This window comes from Mobula birostris, unplaced genomic scaffold, assembly GCF_030028105.1.
Source record: "Mobula birostris isolate sMobBir1 unplaced genomic scaffold, sMobBir1.hap1 scaffold_614, whole genome shotgun sequence".
Lineage (NCBI taxonomy): Eukaryota > Metazoa > Chordata > Chondrichthyes > Myliobatiformes > Myliobatidae > Mobula > Mobula birostris.
Window position 1 is genome coordinate 72,344 of NW_027278334.1, and position 16,489 is coordinate 88,832.

The 16,489-nt window shown below is 57.3% G+C and overlaps 14 non-coding genes across 14 annotated transcripts; all 14 read right to left on the reverse strand.

The window, feature by feature from the left end:
* Positions 1–553: 553 nt before the first annotated feature.
* On the reverse strand, positions 554–672 carry LOC140193517 (5S ribosomal RNA). The gene has a single exon (XR_011884886.1). It is a non-coding gene; the product is annotated as a 5S ribosomal RNA (ribosomal RNA).
* Positions 673–1,957: 1,285 nt separating this feature from the next.
* Positions 1,958–2,031, reverse strand: trnai-aau (transfer RNA isoleucine (anticodon AAU)). Its single transcript has one exon. It is a non-coding gene; the product is annotated as a tRNA-Ile (tRNA).
* A 504-nt stretch (positions 2,032–2,535) lies between these two features.
* On the reverse strand, positions 2,536–2,654 carry LOC140193518 (5S ribosomal RNA). Its single transcript, XR_011884887.1, has one exon. It is a non-coding gene; the product is annotated as a 5S ribosomal RNA (ribosomal RNA).
* Positions 2,655–4,078: 1,424 nt separating this feature from the next.
* Positions 4,079–4,197, reverse strand: LOC140193519 (5S ribosomal RNA). Its single transcript, XR_011884888.1, has one exon. It is a non-coding gene; the product is annotated as a 5S ribosomal RNA (ribosomal RNA).
* A 1,291-nt stretch (positions 4,198–5,488) lies between these two features.
* trnai-aau (transfer RNA isoleucine (anticodon AAU)) lies at positions 5,489–5,562 on the reverse strand. Its single transcript has one exon. It is a non-coding gene; the product is annotated as a tRNA-Ile (tRNA).
* Positions 5,563–6,066: 504 nt separating this feature from the next.
* On the reverse strand, positions 6,067–6,185 carry LOC140193520 (5S ribosomal RNA). Its single transcript, XR_011884889.1, has one exon. It is a non-coding gene; the product is annotated as a 5S ribosomal RNA (ribosomal RNA).
* A 1,424-nt stretch (positions 6,186–7,609) lies between these two features.
* On the reverse strand, positions 7,610–7,728 carry LOC140193522 (5S ribosomal RNA). Its single transcript, XR_011884891.1, has one exon. It is a non-coding gene; the product is annotated as a 5S ribosomal RNA (ribosomal RNA).
* Positions 7,729–9,157: 1,429 nt separating this feature from the next.
* Positions 9,158–9,276, reverse strand: LOC140193523 (5S ribosomal RNA). Its single transcript, XR_011884892.1, has one exon. It is a non-coding gene; the product is annotated as a 5S ribosomal RNA (ribosomal RNA).
* Positions 9,277–10,564: 1,288 nt separating this feature from the next.
* trnai-aau (transfer RNA isoleucine (anticodon AAU)) lies at positions 10,565–10,638 on the reverse strand. The gene has a single exon. It is a non-coding gene; the product is annotated as a tRNA-Ile (tRNA).
* Positions 10,639–11,142: 504 nt separating this feature from the next.
* LOC140193524 (5S ribosomal RNA) lies at positions 11,143–11,261 on the reverse strand. Its single transcript, XR_011884893.1, has one exon. It is a non-coding gene; the product is annotated as a 5S ribosomal RNA (ribosomal RNA).
* A 1,424-nt stretch (positions 11,262–12,685) lies between these two features.
* Positions 12,686–12,804, reverse strand: LOC140193525 (5S ribosomal RNA). Its single transcript, XR_011884894.1, has one exon. It is a non-coding gene; the product is annotated as a 5S ribosomal RNA (ribosomal RNA).
* A 1,284-nt stretch (positions 12,805–14,088) lies between these two features.
* Positions 14,089–14,162, reverse strand: trnai-aau (transfer RNA isoleucine (anticodon AAU)). Its single transcript has one exon. It is a non-coding gene; the product is annotated as a tRNA-Ile (tRNA).
* Positions 14,163–14,666: 504 nt separating this feature from the next.
* On the reverse strand, positions 14,667–14,785 carry LOC140193526 (5S ribosomal RNA). The gene has a single exon (XR_011884895.1). It is a non-coding gene; the product is annotated as a 5S ribosomal RNA (ribosomal RNA).
* Positions 14,786–16,211: 1,426 nt separating this feature from the next.
* Positions 16,212–16,330, reverse strand: LOC140193527 (5S ribosomal RNA). The gene has a single exon (XR_011884896.1). It is a non-coding gene; the product is annotated as a 5S ribosomal RNA (ribosomal RNA).
* Positions 16,331–16,489: the final 159 nt, after the last annotated feature.

Genomic DNA, 16,489 nt, shown 5'->3' on the forward strand with positions numbered 1-16,489 from the left:
CTGCTGGAGCAATCTGTCAGCACAACTGGCTGCCGGCCAGCACCGCCACCCCTGTCCTACATTAGCCTGCCAGAGAGGTGCAACTGCGCCAAAAGTAGCGAGACCAAAGGACGCAACTTCTACAGAGTCATGCTCAGACCCAGTATGGCGATCGAATCCACCACCTTGGTCGCGGGAAGCAGCTGCCGCCTTTGGTGATGGCGGCTCAGGTGGCAAAGGCAGAGCCGAAGCTGAGAATGGGTGCTGTACGCAAGCGCAGGACACAGCGCAAGCAAGCTTGTGCCCTTGCATCTGCTTGCCTGCCTGCCTGTCTGAGAGTGAGAGCCGGCAGAAGCACACTGCCGAAGCGCGGCTGTCAGGGCCAGTTGATGAAGCATGCTGCTCAGCGCAGCCGGCAGCCCAGCAAAAGCAGATTCTTTTGCCTTGACAGCAGAGTGCTTGCGTTTGCAGTCTGAGTGGCAAACGGAGAGCGCAGCGTGTAGGAGTGAGATGGAGAGAGAGAAAAAAGAAAAAGACAGTACCTCCTGGTGGGGCAATTGGGCAAAGGATCAAAAGCCTACGGCACCTGGTATTCCCAGGCGGTCTCCCATCCAAGTACTAACCAGGCCTGAGCCTGCTTAGCTTCCGAGATCAGACGAGATCGGGCGTTTTCAGGCTAGTATGGCCGTAGGCACCAGTGCACCGCTCCTCTCCGCACTTAAGCGGCATGCAGCCACTCTCAGCTTGCTCCCACGCTGCTCCTCCTTTCTTACACTCCTCTGCCTTCGCCCCTTCACTCACATCCTACACTCTCCCCTCCCATTTTCACCTCTCCTCTCTCACCCGTCCTCCTCACCATCCACTGGCCACTCCGCTGCTTGCTGCTCACATCACTAGCCACCACACAATCAGTGCTCCTACCGCACCCCCCCCCCACCCCCAACAGACACAGACCTCTCGCTGCTCAGGCCGCCACTGCGCTGGTCCTGACGGCTGCCGCATCTCTGCTTCCCCTTTCTTCGCGTTTACTCTACCTTCTGCCTACCAGTGAAGAGATCGCACCCGCTCCAGCCTAGCTATTTAAGACCACCTCAGCTTCGGCAAGCCCGCCGGCCGATGGGATCACAGCACCTTTTCTCCCCTTACTTCGGAAGGGAACTTAGAAACTTGTCAGACCGCCGGCACTAGATGCTGCGGTGAGAAATCGATCTGACAAATTTAATCGAGGAGGCGAACAGGAATGGTCATGAGCGAGAGGCGCTGGACGCTGCCGACCGGCAGTCAAGCCAGGCCTTTGCAAAAGTCCCACCTATTCAAGGAGGTTCCTTCGCTTTATGAGGCATTCAGCGCCAGGTCCTAAATTGGATTTCACATCGCCTTGGCGGCACAAGACAGGCATTGGCAGTTTCGCGGCTCTGCGTCTGTACGAGATTCGATCTGATTGAAATCTATCAAATATTGAAAGGCCGAGATAGGAGGGATGTGCTGAGGATGTTTCCTACGGCAGTCATGTGCAGCAGCTGAGGCCACAGCCTCAGTCAGACGTCTCTTTGGAACAAAGTTGAGGAGTAGTTCGTTAAGGGAGGCTGGTGGATATGTGAAATTGTTTGCCACGGACGCCTAGCGATACAATGTCGGTGGGTACGTTTCAGGCGAACGTTGATGGGTTCTTGATCAGCAACGGCTTCAAATAGAGAGGGTGGGATAATTAACCGTCTGAAGGTGGGTGCAAAAGTGCCTCATTCATTCAGTCCCATGTCTCATGCTCCTGCAGGGCGGAGAGAATAACAGCTGCGCACGGACCAGATGGGCCGAGGGGCCTGCTCACACTGTCAGCGCAACTGCCTGCCGGCGAGCACAGCCACCCCTGCCAGAGAAGTGCAACTGCGCCAAAAGTGGCTGGACCAAAGGATAGTGGACGACGGAAGCAGCTTCTACAGAGTCATGCACAGACCCCGGGCCGGCTAAAGGGAATGCGTGGACAGTATGGGGATCGAACCCACGACCTTGGCGTTATTAGCACCACGCTCTGACCAACTGAGCTAACCGTCCTCGCCTGGGTGGGGCGCGGCTACCTATTGCCAGTCCGGCGGCCTGCAGATGAACCGGCTGGTCCGACTCAGCCATGACAAGCTCTTGAGAGCAGCTTGTGCCGCACAGGGCCATCCGGCTTAGCCGCGGGAAGCAGCTGCCGTCTTTGGTGATGCCTGCTCAGGTGGCAAAGGCAGAGCCGAAGCTGAGAATGGGCGCTGTACGCAAGCGCAGGACACAGCGCAAGCAAGCTTGGGTGCCCTTGCGTCTGGCTGCCTGACTGGCTGAGAGTGAGCGCCGGCAGCAGCTCGCTGCCGAAGCGCGGCTGTCAGGGCCAGGTGATGAAGCATGCTGCCAAGCGCAGCCGGCAGCCGAGCAAAAGCAGATTCTTGTGCCTTGACAGCAGAGTGCTTGCGTTTGCAGGCTGACTGGCAAACGGAGAGCGCAGAGTGTATGAGTGAGAGGGAGAGAGAAAAAATGAAAAAGACAGCACCTCCTGCTGGGGCAGTTGGGCAGAGGAGCAAAAGCCTACGGCACCTGGTATTCCCAGGCGGTCTCCCATCCAAGTACTAACCAGGCCTGAGCCTGCTTAGCTTCCGAGATCAGACGAGATCGGGCGTTTTCAGGCTAGTATGGCCGTAGGCACCAGTGCACCGCTCCTCTCCGCACTTAAGCGGCATGCAGCCACTCTCAGCTTGCTCCCACGCTGCTCCTCCTTTCTTACACTCCTCTGCCTTCGCCCCTTCACTCACACCCTACACTCTCCCCTCCCATTTTCACCTCTCCTCTCTCACCCGTCCTCCTCACCATTCACTGGCCACTCCGCTGCTTGCTGCTCACATCACTAGCCACCCCACAATCAGTGCTCCTTCCGCACCCCCCACCCCACAGACAGAGACCACTCGCTGCCCAGGCCCCCACTGCGCTGGCCCTGACGGCCGCCGCAGCTCTGTTTCCTCTTTCTTCGCTTTTACTCTACCTTCTGCCTACCAGTGAAGAGATCGCACCCGCTCCAGCCTAGCTATTTAAGACCACCTCAGCTTCGGCAAGCCCGCCGGCCGATGGGATCACAGCTCCTTTTCTCCCCTTACTTCGGAAGGGATCTCAGAAACTTGTCAGACCGCCGGCACTAGATGCTGCGCTGAGAAACCGATCTGACAAATTTTATCGAGGACGCGAACAGCAATGGTCATGAGCGAGAGGCGCTGGACGCTGTCGACCGGCAGTCGAGCCAGGCCTTTGCAAAGGTCCCACCTATTCAAGGAGGTTCCTTCGCTTTATGAGGCATTCAGCGCCAGGTCCTAAATTGGATTTCACATCGCCTTGGCGGCACAAGACAGGCAACGGTACTTTCCTGCCTCTACATCTGTACGAGCTTCGATCTCATTTGGATAGCGATTCGTCGAATGGTGGGTGTAAATGAGCGTCATTCATTCACTCCGATGTCTCATGCTCCTGCAGAGCGCAGAGAATAACAGCTGCGCACGGAAGAGATGGGCCGAAGGGCCTGCTCCTCTGCTGGAGCAATCTGTCAGCACAACTGGCTGCCGGCCAGCACCGCCACCCCTGTCCTACATTAGCCTGCCAGAGTGGTGCAACTGCGCCAAAAGTAGCGAGACCAAAGGACGCAACTTCTACAGAGTCATGCTCAGACCCAGTATGGCGATCGAATCCACCACCTTGGTCGCGGGAAGCAGCTGCCGCCGTTGGTGATGGCGGCTCAGGTGGCAAAGGCAGAGCCGAAGCTGAGAATGGGCGCTGTACGCAAGCGCAGGACACAGCGCAAGCAAGCTTGTGCCCTTGCATCTGCTTGCCTGCCTGCCTGTCTGAGAGTGAGAGCCGGCAGAAGCACACTGCCGAAGCGCGGCTGTCAGGGCCAGGTGATGAAGCATGCTGCTCAGCGCAGCCGGCAGCCCAGCAAAAGCAGATTCTTTTGCCTTGACAGCAGAGTGCTTGCGTTTGCAGGCTGAGTGGCAAACGGAGAGCGCAGCGTGTATGAGTGAGATGGAGAGAGAGAAAAAAGAAAAAGACAGTACCTCCTGGTGGGGCAATTGGGCAAAGGATCAAAAGCCTACGGCACCTGGTATTCCCAGGCGGTCTCCCATCCAAGTACTAACCAGGCCTGAGCCTGCTTAGCTTCCGAGATCAGACGAGATCGGGCGTTTTCAGGCTAGTATGGCCGTAGGCACCAGTGCCCCGCTCCTCTCCGCACTTAAGCGGCATGCAGCCACTCTCAGCTTGCTCCCACGCTGCTCCTCCTTTCTTACACTCCTCTGCCTTCGCCCCTTCACTCACATCCTACACTCTCCCCTCCATTTTCACCTCTCCTCTCTCACCCGTCCTCCTCACCATTCACTGGCCACTCCGCTGCTTGCTGCTCACATCACTAGCCACCACACAATCAGTGCTCCTACCCCACTCCCAGCCCCCCCGCCCCACCCCACAGACACAGACCTCTCGCTGCCCAGGCCGCCACTGCGCTGGTCCTGACGGCTGCCGCATCTCTGCTTCCCCTTTCTTCGCGTTTACTCTACCTTCTGCCTACCAGTGAAGAGATCGCACCCGCTCCAGCCTAGCTATTTAAGACCACCTCAGCTTAGGCAAGCCCGCCGGCCGATGGGATCACAGCTCCTTTTCTCCCCTTACTTCGGAAGGGATCTCAGAAACTTGTCAGACCGCCGGCACGAGATGCTGCGGTGAGAAATCGATCTGACAAATTTAATCGAGGAGGCGAACAGGAATGGTCATGAGCGAGAGGCGCTGGACGCTGCCGACCGGCAGTCAAGCCAGGCCTTTGCAAAAGTCCCACCTATTCAAGGAGGTTCCTTCGCTTTATGAGGCATTCAGCGCCAGGTCCTAAATTGGATTTCACATCGCCTTGGCGGCACAAGACAGGCATTGGCAGTTTCGCGGCTCTGCGTCTGTACGAGATTCGATCTGATTGAAATCTATCAAATATTGAAAGGCCGAGATAGGAGGGATGTGCTGAGGATGTTTCCTACGGCAGTCATGTGCAGCAGCTGAGGCCACAGCCTCAGTCAGACGTCTCTTTGGAACAAAGTTGAGGAGTAGTTCGTTAAGGGAGGCTGGTGGATATGTGAAATTGTTTGCCACGGACGCCTAGCGATACAATGTCGGTGGGTACGTTTCAGGCGAACGTTGATGGGTTCTTGATCAGCAACGGCTTCAAATAGAGAGGGTGGGATAATTAACCGTCTCAAGCTGGGTGCAAAAGTGCCTCATTCATTCAGTCCCATGTCTCATGCTCCTGCAGGGCGGAGAGGATAACAGCTGCGCACGGACTAGATGGGCCGAGGGGCCTGCTCACACTGTCAGCGCAACTGCCTGCCGGCGAGCACAGCCACCCCTGCCAGAGAAGTGCAACTGCGCCAAAAGTGGCTGGACCAAAGGATAGTGGACGACGGAAGCAGCTTCTACAGAGTTATGCACAGACCCCAGGCCGGCTGAAGGGAATGCGTGGACAGTATGGGGATCGAACCCACGACCTTGGCGTTATTAGCACCACGCTCTGACCAACTGAGCTAACCGTCCTCGCCTGGGTGGGGCGCGGCTACCTATTGCCAGTCCGGCGGCCTGCACATGAACCGGCTGGTCCGACTCAGCCATGACAAGCTCTTGAGAGCAGCTTGTGCCGCACAGGGCCAGCCGGCTTAGCCGCGGGAAGCAGCTGCCGCCTTTGGTGATGCCTGCTCAGGTGGCAAAGGCAGAGCCGAAGCTGAGAATGGGCGCTGTACGCAAGCGCAGGACACAGCGCAAGCAAGCTTGGGTGGCCTTGCGTCTGGCTGCCTGACTGGCTGAGAGTGAGCGCCGGCAGCAGCTCGCTGCCGAAGCGCGGCTGTCAGGGCCAGGTGATGAAGCATGCTGCTAAGCGCAGCCGGCAGCCGAGCAAAAGCAGATTCTTGTGCCTTGACAGCAGAGTGCTTGCGTTTGCAGGCTGAGTGGCAAACGGAGAGCGCAGAGTGTATGAGTGAGAGGGAGAGAGAAAAAATGAAAAAGACAGCACCTCCTGCTGGGGCAGTTGGGCAGAGGAGCAAAAGCCTACGGCACCTGGTATTCCCAGGCGGTCTCCCATCCAAGTACTAACCAGGCCTGAGCCTGCTTAGCTTCCGAGATCAGACGAGATCGGGCGTTTTCAGGCTAGTATGGCCGTAGGCACCAGTGCACCGCTCCTCTCCGCACTTAAGCGGCATGCAGCCACTCTCAGCTTGCTCCCACGCTGCTCCTCCTTTCTTACACTCCTCTGCCTTCGCCCCTTCACTCACATCCTACACTCTCCCCTCCCATTTTCACCTCTCCTCTCTCACCCGTCCTCCTCACCATCCACTGGCCACTCCGCTGCTTGCTGCTCACATCACTAGCCACCTCACAATCAGTGCTCCTACCGCACCCCCCCCCCCACAGACAGAGACCACTCGCTGCCCAGGGCCCCACTGCGCTGGCCCTGACGGGCGCCGCAGCTCTGTTTCCTCTTTCTTCGCTTTTACTCTACCTTCTGCCTACCAGTGAAGAGATCGCACCCGCTCCAGCCTAGCTATTTAAGACCACCTCAGCTTAGGCAAGCCCGCCGGCCGATGGGATCACAGCTCCTTTTCTCCCCTTACTTCGGAAGGGATCTCAGAAACTTGTCAGACCGCCGGCACTAGATGCTGCGCTGAGAAACCGATCTGACAAATTTTATCGAGGACGCGAACAGCAATGGTCATGAGCGAGAGGCGCTGGACGCTGTCGACCGGCAGTCGAGCCAGGCCTTTGCAAAGGTCCCACATTATCAAGGAGGTTCTATCGCTTGATGAGGCATTCAGCGCTAGGTCCTGAATTGGATTGCACATTGCCTTGGCGGCACAAGACAGGCAACGGTACTTTCCTGCCTCTACATCTGTACGAGCTTAGATCTCATTTGGATAGCGATTCGTCGAATGGTGGGTGTAAATGAGCGTCATTCATTCACTCCGATGTCTCATGCTCCTGCAGAGCGCAGAGAATAACAGCTGCGCACGGAAGAGATGGGCCGAAGGGCCTGCTCCTCTGCTGGAGCAATCTGTCAGCACAACTGGCTGCCGGCCAGCACCGCCACCCCTGTCCTACATTAGCCTGCCAGAGAGGTGCAACTGCGCCAAAAGTAGCGAGACCAAAGGACGCAACTTCTACAGAGTCATGCTCAGACCCAGTATGGCGATCGAATCCACCACCTTGGTCGCGGGAAGCAGCTGCCGCCTTTGGTGATGGCGGCTCAGGTGGCAAAGGCAGAGCCGAAGCTGAGAATGGGTGCTGTACGCAAGCGCAGGACACAGCGCAAGCAAGCTTGTGCCCTTGCATCTGCTTGCCTGCCTGCCTCTCTGAGAGTGAGAGCCGGCAGAAGCACACTGCCGAAGCGCGGCTGTCAGGGCCAGTTGATGAAGCATGCTGCTCAGCGCAGCCGGCAGCCCAGCAAAAGCAGATTCTTTTGCCTTGACAGCAGAGTGCTTGCGTTTGCAGGCTGAGTGGCAAACGGAGAGCGCAGCGTGTATGAGTGAGATGGAGAGAGAGAAAAAAGAAAAAGACAGTACCTCCTGGTGGGGCAATTGGGCAAAGGATCAAAAGCCTACGGCACCTGGTATTCCCAGGCGGTCTCCCATCCAAGTACTAACCAGGCCTGAGCCTGCTTAGCTTCCGAGATCAGACGAGATCGGGCGTTTTCAGGCTAGTATGGCCGTAGGCACCAGTGCACCGCTCCTCTCCGCACTTAAGCGGCATGCAGCCACTCTCAGCTTGCTCCCACGCTGCTCCTCCTTTCTTACACTCCTCTGCCTTCGCCCCTTCACTCACATCCTACACTCTCCCCTCCCATTTTCACCTCTCCTCTCTCACCCGTCCTCCTCACCATCCACTGGCCACTCCGCTGCTTGCTGCTCACATCACTAGCCACCACACAATCAGTGCTCCTACCGCACCCCCCCCCACCCCCAACAGACACAGACCTCTCGCTGCCCAGGCCGCCACTGCGCTGGTCCTGACGGCTGCCGCATCTCTGCTTCCCCTTTCTTCGCGTTTACTCTACCTTCTGCCTACCAGTGAAGAGATCGCACCCGCTCCAGCCTAGCTATTTAAGACCACCTCAGCTTAGGCAAGCCCGCCGGCCGATGGGATCACAGCTCCTTTTCTCCCCTTACTTCGGAAGGGATCTCAGAAACTTGTCAGACCGCCGGCACTAGATGCTGCGCTGAGAAACCGATCTGACAAATTTTATCGAGGACGCGAACAGCAATGGTCATGAGCGAGAGGCGCTGGACGCTGTCGACCGGCAGTCGAGCCAGGCCTTTGCAAAGGTCCCACATTATCAAGGAGGTTCTATCGCTTGATGAGGCATTCAGCGCTAGGTCCTGAATTGGATTGCACATTGCCTTGGCGGCACAAGACAGGCAACGGTACTTTCCTGCCTCTACATCTGTACGAACTTCGATCTCATTTGGATAGCGATTCGTCGAATGGTGGTTGTAAATGAGCGTCATTCATTCACTCCGATGTCTCATGCTCCTGCAGAGCGCAGAGAATAACAGCTGCGCACGGAAGAGATGGGCCGAAGGGCCTGCTCCTCTGCTGGAGCAATCTGTCAGCACAACTGGCTGCCGGCCAGCACCGCCACCCCTGTCCTACCTTAGCCTGCCAGAGAGGTGCAACTGCGCCAAAAGTAGCGAGACCAAAGGACGCAACTTCTACAGAGTCATGCTCAGACCCAGTATGGCGATCGAATCCACCACCTTGGTCGCGGGAAGCAGCTGCCGCCGTTGGTGATGGCGGCTCAGGTGGCAAAGGCAGAGCCGAAGCTGAGAATGGGTGCTGTACGCAAGCGCAGGACACAGCGCAAGCAAGCTTGTGCCCTTGCATCTGCTTGCCTGCCTGCCTGTCTGAGAGTGAGAGCAGGCAGAAGCACACTGCCGAAGCGCGGCTGTCAGGGCCAGTTGATGAAGCATGCTGCTCAGCGCAGCCGGCAGCCCAGCAAAAGCAGATTCTTTTGCCTTGACAGCAGAGTGCTTGCGTTTGCAGGCTGAGTGGCAAACGGAGAGCGCAGCGTGTATGAGTGAGATGGAGAGAGAGAAAAAAGAAAAAGACAGTACCTCCTGGTGGGGCAATTGGGCAAAGGATCAAAAGCCTACGGCACCTGGTATTCCCAGGCGGTCTCCCATCCAAGTACTAACCAGGCCTGAGCCTGCTTAGCTTCCGAGATCAGACGAGATCGGGCGTTTTCAGGCTAGTATGGCCGTAGGCACCAGTGCACCGCTCCTCTCCGCACTTAAGCGGCATGCAGCCACTCTCAGCTTGCTCCCACGCTGCTCCTCCTTTCTTACACTCCTCTGCCTTCGCCCCTTCACTCACATCCTACACTCTCCCCTCCCATTTTCACCTCTCCTCTCTCACCCGTCCTCCTCACCATCCACTGGCCACTCCGCTGCTTGCTGCTCACATCACTAGCCACCACACAATCAGTGCTCCTACCGCACCCCCCCCCCCCCACTCCCAACAGACACAGACCTCTCGCTGCCCAGGCCGCCACTGCGCTGGTCCTGACGGCTGCCGCATCTCTGCTTCCCCTTTCTTCGCGTTTACTCTACCTTCTGCCTACCAGTGAAGAGATCGCACCCGCTCCAGCCTAGCTATTTAAGACCACCTCAGCTTAGGCAAGCCCGCCGGCCGATGGGATCACAGCTCCTTTTCTCCCCTTACTTCGGAAGGGATCTCAGAAACTTGTCAGACCGCCGGCACGAGATGCTGCGGTGAGAAATCGATCTGACAAATTTAATCGAGGAGGCGAACAGGAATGGTCATGAGCGAGAGGCGCTGGACGCTGCCGACCGGCAGTCAAGCCAGGCCTTTGCAAAAGTCCCACCTATTCAAGGAGGTTCCTTCGCTTTATGAGGCATTCAGCGCCAGGTCCTAAATTGGATTTCACATCGCCTTGGCGGCACAAGACAGGCATTGGCAGTTTCGCGGCTCTGCGTCTGTACGAGATTCGATCTGATTGAAATCTATCAAATATTGAAAGGCCGAGATAGGAGGGATGTGCTGAGGATGTTTCCTACGGCAGTCATGTGCAGCAGCTGAGGCCACAGCCTCAGTCAGACGTCTCTTTGGAACAAAGTTGAGGAGTAGTTCGTTAAGGGAGGCTGGTGGATATGTGAAATTGTTTGCCACGGACGCCTAGCGATACAATGTCGGTGGGTACGTTTCAGGCGAACGTTGATGGGTTCTTGATCAGCAACGGCTTCAAATAGAGAGGGTGGGATAATTAACCGTCTCAAGGTGGGTGCAAAAGTGCCTCATTCATTCAGTCCCATGTCTCATGCTCCTGCAGGGCGGAGAGAATAACAGCTGCGCACGGACTAGATGGGCCGAGGGGCCTGCTCACACTGTCAGCGCAACTGCCTGCCGGCGAGCACAGCCACCCCTGCCAGAGAAGTGCAACTGCGCCAAAAGTGGCTGGACCAAAGGATAGTGGACGACGGAAGCAGCTTCTACAGAGTTATGCACAGACCCCAGGCCGGCTGAAGGGAATGCGTGGACAGTATGGGGATCGAACCCACGACCTTGGCGTTATTAGCACCACGCTCTGACCAACTGAGCTAACCGTCCTCGCCTGGGTGGGGCGCGGCTACCTATTGCCAGTCCGGCGGCCTGCACATGAACCGGCTGGTCCGACTCAGCCATGACAAGCTCTTGAGAGCAGCTTGTGCCGCACAGGGCCAGCCGGCTTAGCCGCGGGAAGCAGCTGCCGCCTTTGGTGATGCCTGCTCAGGTGGCAAAGGCAGAGCCGAAGCTGAGAATGGGCGCTGTACGCAAGCGTTGGACACAGCGCAAGCAAGCTTGGGTGCCCTTGCGTCTGGCTGCCTGACTGGCTGAGAGTGAGCGCCGGCAGCAGCTCGCTGCCGAAGCGCGGCTGTCAGGGCCAGGTGATGAAGCATGCTGCTAAGCGCAGCCGGCAGCCGAGCAAAAGCAGATTCTTGTGCCTTGACAGCAGAGTGCTTGCGTTTGCAGGCTGAGTGGCAAACGGAGAGCGCAGAGTGTATGAGTGAGAGGGAGAGAGAAAAAATGAAAAAGACAGCACCTCCTGCTGGGGCAGTTGGGCAGAGGAGCAAAAGCCTACGGCACCTGGTATTCCCAGGCGGTCTCCCATCCAAGTACTAACCAGGCCTGAGCCTGCTTAGCTTCCGAGATCAGACGAGATCGGGCGTTTTCAGGCTAGTATGGCCGTAGGCACCAGTGCACCGCTCCTCTCCGCACTTAAGCGGCATGCAGCCACTCTCAGCTTGCTCCCACGCTGCTCCTCCTTTCTTACACTCCTCTGCCTTCGCCCCTTCACTCACATCCTACACTCTCCCCTCCCATTTTCACCTCTCCTCTCTCACCCGTCCTCCTCACCATCCACTGGCCACTCCGCTGCTTGCTGCTCACATCACTAGCCACCTCACAATCAGTGCTCCTACCGCACCCCCCCCCCCACAGACAGAGACCACTCGCTGCCCAGGGCCCCACTGCGCTGGCCCTGACGGGCGCCGCAGCTCTGTTTCCTCTTTCTTCGCTTTTACTCTACCTTCTGCCTACCAGTGAAGAGATCGCACCCGCTCCAGCCTAGCTATTTAAGACCACCTCAGCTTAGGCAAGCCCGCCGGCCGATGGGATCACAGCTCCTTTTCTCCCCTTACTTCGGAAGGGATCTCAGAAACTTGTCAGACCGCCGGCACTAGATGCTGCGCTGAGAAACCGATCTGACAAATTTTATCGAGGACGCGAACAGCAATGGTCATGAGCGAGAGGCGCTGGACGCTGTCGACCGGCAGTCGAGCCAGGCCTTTGCAAAGGTCCCACATTATCAAGGAGGTTCTATCGCTTGATGAGGCATTCAGCGCTAGGTCCTGAATTGGATTGCACATTGCCTTGGCGGCACAAGACAGGCAACGGTACTTTCCTGCCTCTACATCTGTACGAACTTCGATCTCATTTGGATAGCGATTCGTCGAATGGTGGGTGTAAATGAGCGTCATTCATTCACTCCGATGTCTCATGCTCCTGCAGAGCGCAGAGAATAACAGCTGCGCACGGAAGAGATGGGCCGAAGGGCCTGCTCCTCTGCTGGAGCAATCTGTCAGCACAACTGGCTGCCGGCCAGCACCGCCACCCCTGTCCTACATTAGCCTGCCAGAGAGGTGCAACTGCGCCAAAAGTAGCGAGACCAAAGGACGCAACTTCTACAGAGTCATGCTCAGACCCAGTATGGCGATCGAATCCACCACCTTGGTCGCGGGAAGCAGCTGCCGCCTTTGGTGATGGCGGCTCAGGTGGCAAAGGCAGAGCCGAAGCTGAGAATGGGTGCTGTACGCAAGCGCAGGACACAGCGCAAGCAAGCTTGTGCCCTTGCATCTGCTTGCCTGCCTGCCTGTCTGAGAGTGAGAGCCGGCAGAAGCACACTGCCGAAGCGCGGCTGTCAGGGCCAGTTGATGAAGCATGCTGCTCAGCGCAGCCGGCAGCCCAGCAAAAGCAGATTCTTTTGCCTTGACAGCAGAGTGCTTGCGTTTGCAGGCTGAGTGGCAAACGGAGAGCGCAGCGTGTATGAGTGAGATGGAGAGAGAGAAAAAAGAAAAAGACAGTACCTCCTGGTGGGGCAATTGGGCAAAGGATCAAAAGCCTACGGCACCTGGTATTCCCAGGCGGTCTCCCATCCAAGTACTAACCAGGCCTGAGCCTGCTTAGCTTCCGAGATCAGACGAGATCGGGCGTTTTCAGGCTAGTATGGCCGTAGGCACCAGTGCACCGCTCCTCTCCGCACTTAAGCGGCATGCAGCCACTCTCAGCTTGCTCCCACGCTGCTCCTCCTTTCTTACACTCCTCTGCCTTCGCCCCTTCACTCACATCCTACACTCTCCCCTCCCATTTTCACCTCTCCTCTCTCACCCGTCCTCCTCACCATCCACTGGCCACTCCGCTGCTTGCTGCTCACATCACTAGCCACCACACAATCAGTGCTCCTACCGCACCCCCCCCCACCCCCAACAGACACAGACCTCTCGCTGCCCAGGCCGCCACTGCGCTGGTCCTGACGGCTGCCGCATCTCTGCTTCCCCTTTCTTCGCGTTTACTCTACCTTCTGCCTACCAGTGAAGAGATCGCACCCGCTCCAGCCTAGCTATTTAAGACCACCTCAGCTTAGGCAAGCCCGCCGGCCGATGGGATCACAGCTCCTTTTCTCCCCTTACTTCGGAAGGGATCTCAGAAACTTGTCAGACCGCCGGCACGAGATGCTGCGGTGAGAAATCGATCTGACAAATTTAATCGAGGAGGCGAACAGGAATGGTCATGAGCGAGAGGCGCTGGACGCTGCCGACCGGCAGTCAAGCCAGGCCTTTGCAAAAGTCCCACCTATTCAAGGAGGTTCCTTCGCTTTATGAGGCATTCAGCGCCAGGTCCTAAATTGGATTTCACATCGCCTTGGCGGCACAAGACAGGCATTGGCAGTTTCGCGGCTCTGCGTCTGTACGAGATTCGATCTGATTGAAATCTATCAAATATTGAAAGGCCGAGATAGGAGGGATGTGCTGAGGATGTTTCCTACGGCAGTCATGTGCAGCAGCTGAGGCCACAGCCTCAGTCAGACGTCTCTTTGGAACAAAGTTGAGGAGTAGTTCGTTAAGGGAGGCTGGTGGATATGTGAAATTGTTTGCCACGGACGCCTAGCGATACAATGTCGGTGGGTACGTTTCAGGCGAACGTTGATGGGTTCTTGATCAGCAACGGCTTCAAATAGAGAGGGTGGGATAATTAACCGTCTCAAGGTGGGTGCAAAAGTGCCTCATTCATTCAGTCCCATGTCTCATGCTCCTGCAGGGCGGAGAGAATAACAGCTGCGCACGGACTAGATGGGCCGAGGGGCCTGCTCACACTGTCAGCGCAACTGCCTGCCGGCGAGCACAGCCACCCCTGCCAGAGAAGTGCAACTGCGCCAAAAGTGGCTGGACCAAAGGATAGTGGACGACGGAAGCAGCTTCTACAGAGTTATGCACAGACCCCAGGCCGGCTGAAGGGAATGCGTGGACAGTATGGGGATCGAACCCACGACCTTGGCGTTATTAGCACCACGCTCTGACCAACTGAGCTAACCGTCCTCGCCTGGGTGGGGCGCGGCTACCTATTGCCAGTCCGGCGGCCTGCACATGAACCGGCTGGTCCGACTCAGCCATGACAAGCTCTTGAGAGCAGCTTGTGCCGCACAGGGCCAGCCGGCTTAGCCGCGGGAAGCAGCTGCCGCCTTTGGTGATGCCTGCTCAGGTGGCAAAGGCAGAGCCGAAGCTGAGAATGGGCGCTGTACGCAAGCGTTGGACACAGCGCAAGCAAGCTTGGGTGCCCTTGCGTCTGGCTGCCTGACTGGCTGAGAGTGAGCGCCGGCAGCAGCTCGCTGCCGAAGCGCGGCTGTCAGGGCCAGGTGATGAAGCATGCTGCTAAGCGCAGCCGGCAGCCGAGCAAAAGCAGATTCTTGTGCCTTGACAGCAGAGTGCTTGCGTTTGCAGGCTGAGTGGCAAACGGAGAGCGCAGAGTGTATGAGTGAGAGGGAGAGAGAAAAAATGAAAAAGACAGCACCTCCTGCTGGGGCAGTTGGGCAGAGGAGCAAAAGCCTACGGCACCTGGTATTCCCAGGCGGTCTCCCATCCAAGTACTAACCAGGCCTGAGCCTGCTTAGCTTCCGAGATCAGACGAGATCGGGCGTTTTCAGGCTAGTATGGCCGTAGGCACCAGTGCACCGCTCCTCTCCGCACTTAAGCGGCATGCAGCCACTCTCAGCTTGCTCCCACGCTGCTCCTCCTTTCTTACACTCCTCTGCCTTCGCCCCTTCACTCACATCCTACACTCTCCCCTCCCATTTTCACCTCTCCTCTCTCACCCGTCCTCCTCACCATCCACTGGCCACTCCGCTGCTTGCTGCTCACATCACTAGCCACCTCACAATCAGTGCTCCTACCGCACCCCCCCCCCCCCACAGACAGAGACCACTCGCTGCCCAGGGCCCCACTGCGCTGGCCCTGACGGGCGCCGCAGCTCTGTTTCCTCTTTCTTCGCTTTTACTCTACCTTCTGCCTACCAGTGAAGAGATCGCACCCGCTCCAGCCTAGCTATTTAAGACCACCTCAGCTTAGGCAAGCCCGCCGGCCGATGGGATCACAGCTCCTTTTCTCCCCTTACTTCGGAAGGGATCTCAGAAACTTGTCAGACCGCCGGCACTAGATGCTGCGCTGAGAAACCGATCTGACAAATTTTATCGAGGACGCGAACAGCAATGGTCATGAGCGAGAGGCGCTGGACGCTGTCGACCGGCAGTCGAGCCAGGCCTTTGCAAAGGTCCCACATTATCAAGGAGGTTCTATCGCTTGATGAGGCATTCAGCGCTAGGTCCTGAATTGGATTGCACATTGCCTTGGCGGCACAAGACAGGCAACGGTACTTTCCTGCCTCTACATCTGTACGAGCTTCGATCTCATTTGGATAGCGATTCGTCGAATGGTGGGTGTAAATGAGCGTCATTCATTCACTCCGATGTCTCATGCTCCTACAGAGCGCAGAGAATAACAGCTGCGCACGGAAGAGATGGGCCGAAGGGCCTGCTCCTCTGCTGGAGCAATCTGTCAGCACAACTGGCTGCCGGCCAGCACCGCCACCCCTGTCCTACATTAGCCTGCCAGAGAGGTGCAACTGCGCCAAAAGTAGCGAGACCAAAGGACGCAACTTCTACAGAGTCATGCTCAGACCCAGTATGGCGATCGAATCCACCACCTTGGTCGCGGGAAGCAGCTGCCGCCTTTGGTGATGGCGGCTCAGGTGGCAAAGGCAGAGCCGAAGCTGAGAATGGGTGCTGTACGCAAGCGCAGGACACAGCGCAAGCAAGCTTGTGCCCTTGCATCTGCTTGCCTGCCTGCCTGTCTGAGAGTGAGAGCCGGCAGAAGCACACTGCCGAAGCGCGGCTGTCAGGGCCAGTTGATGAAGCATGCTGCTCAGCGCAGCCGGCAGCCCAGCAAAAGCAGATTCTTTTGCCTTGACAGCAGAGTGCTTGCGTTTGCAGTCTGAGTGGCAAACGGAGAGCGCAGCGTGTAGGAGTGAGATGGAGAGAGAGAAAAAAGAAAAAGACAGTACCTCCTGGTGGGGCAATTGGGCAAAGGATCAAAAGCCTACGGCACCTGGTATTCCCAGGCGGTCTCCCATCCAAGTACTAACCAGGCCTGAGCCTGCTTAGCTTCCGAGATCAGACGAGATCGGGCGTTTTCAGGCTAGTATGGCCGTAGGCACCAGTGCACCGCTCCTCTCCGCACTTAAGCGGCATGCAGCCACTCTCAGCTTGCTCCCACGCTGCTCCTCCTTTCTTACACTCCTCTGCCTTCGCCCCTTCACTCACATCCTACACTCTCCCCTCCCATTTTCACCTCTCCTCTCTCACCCGTCCTCC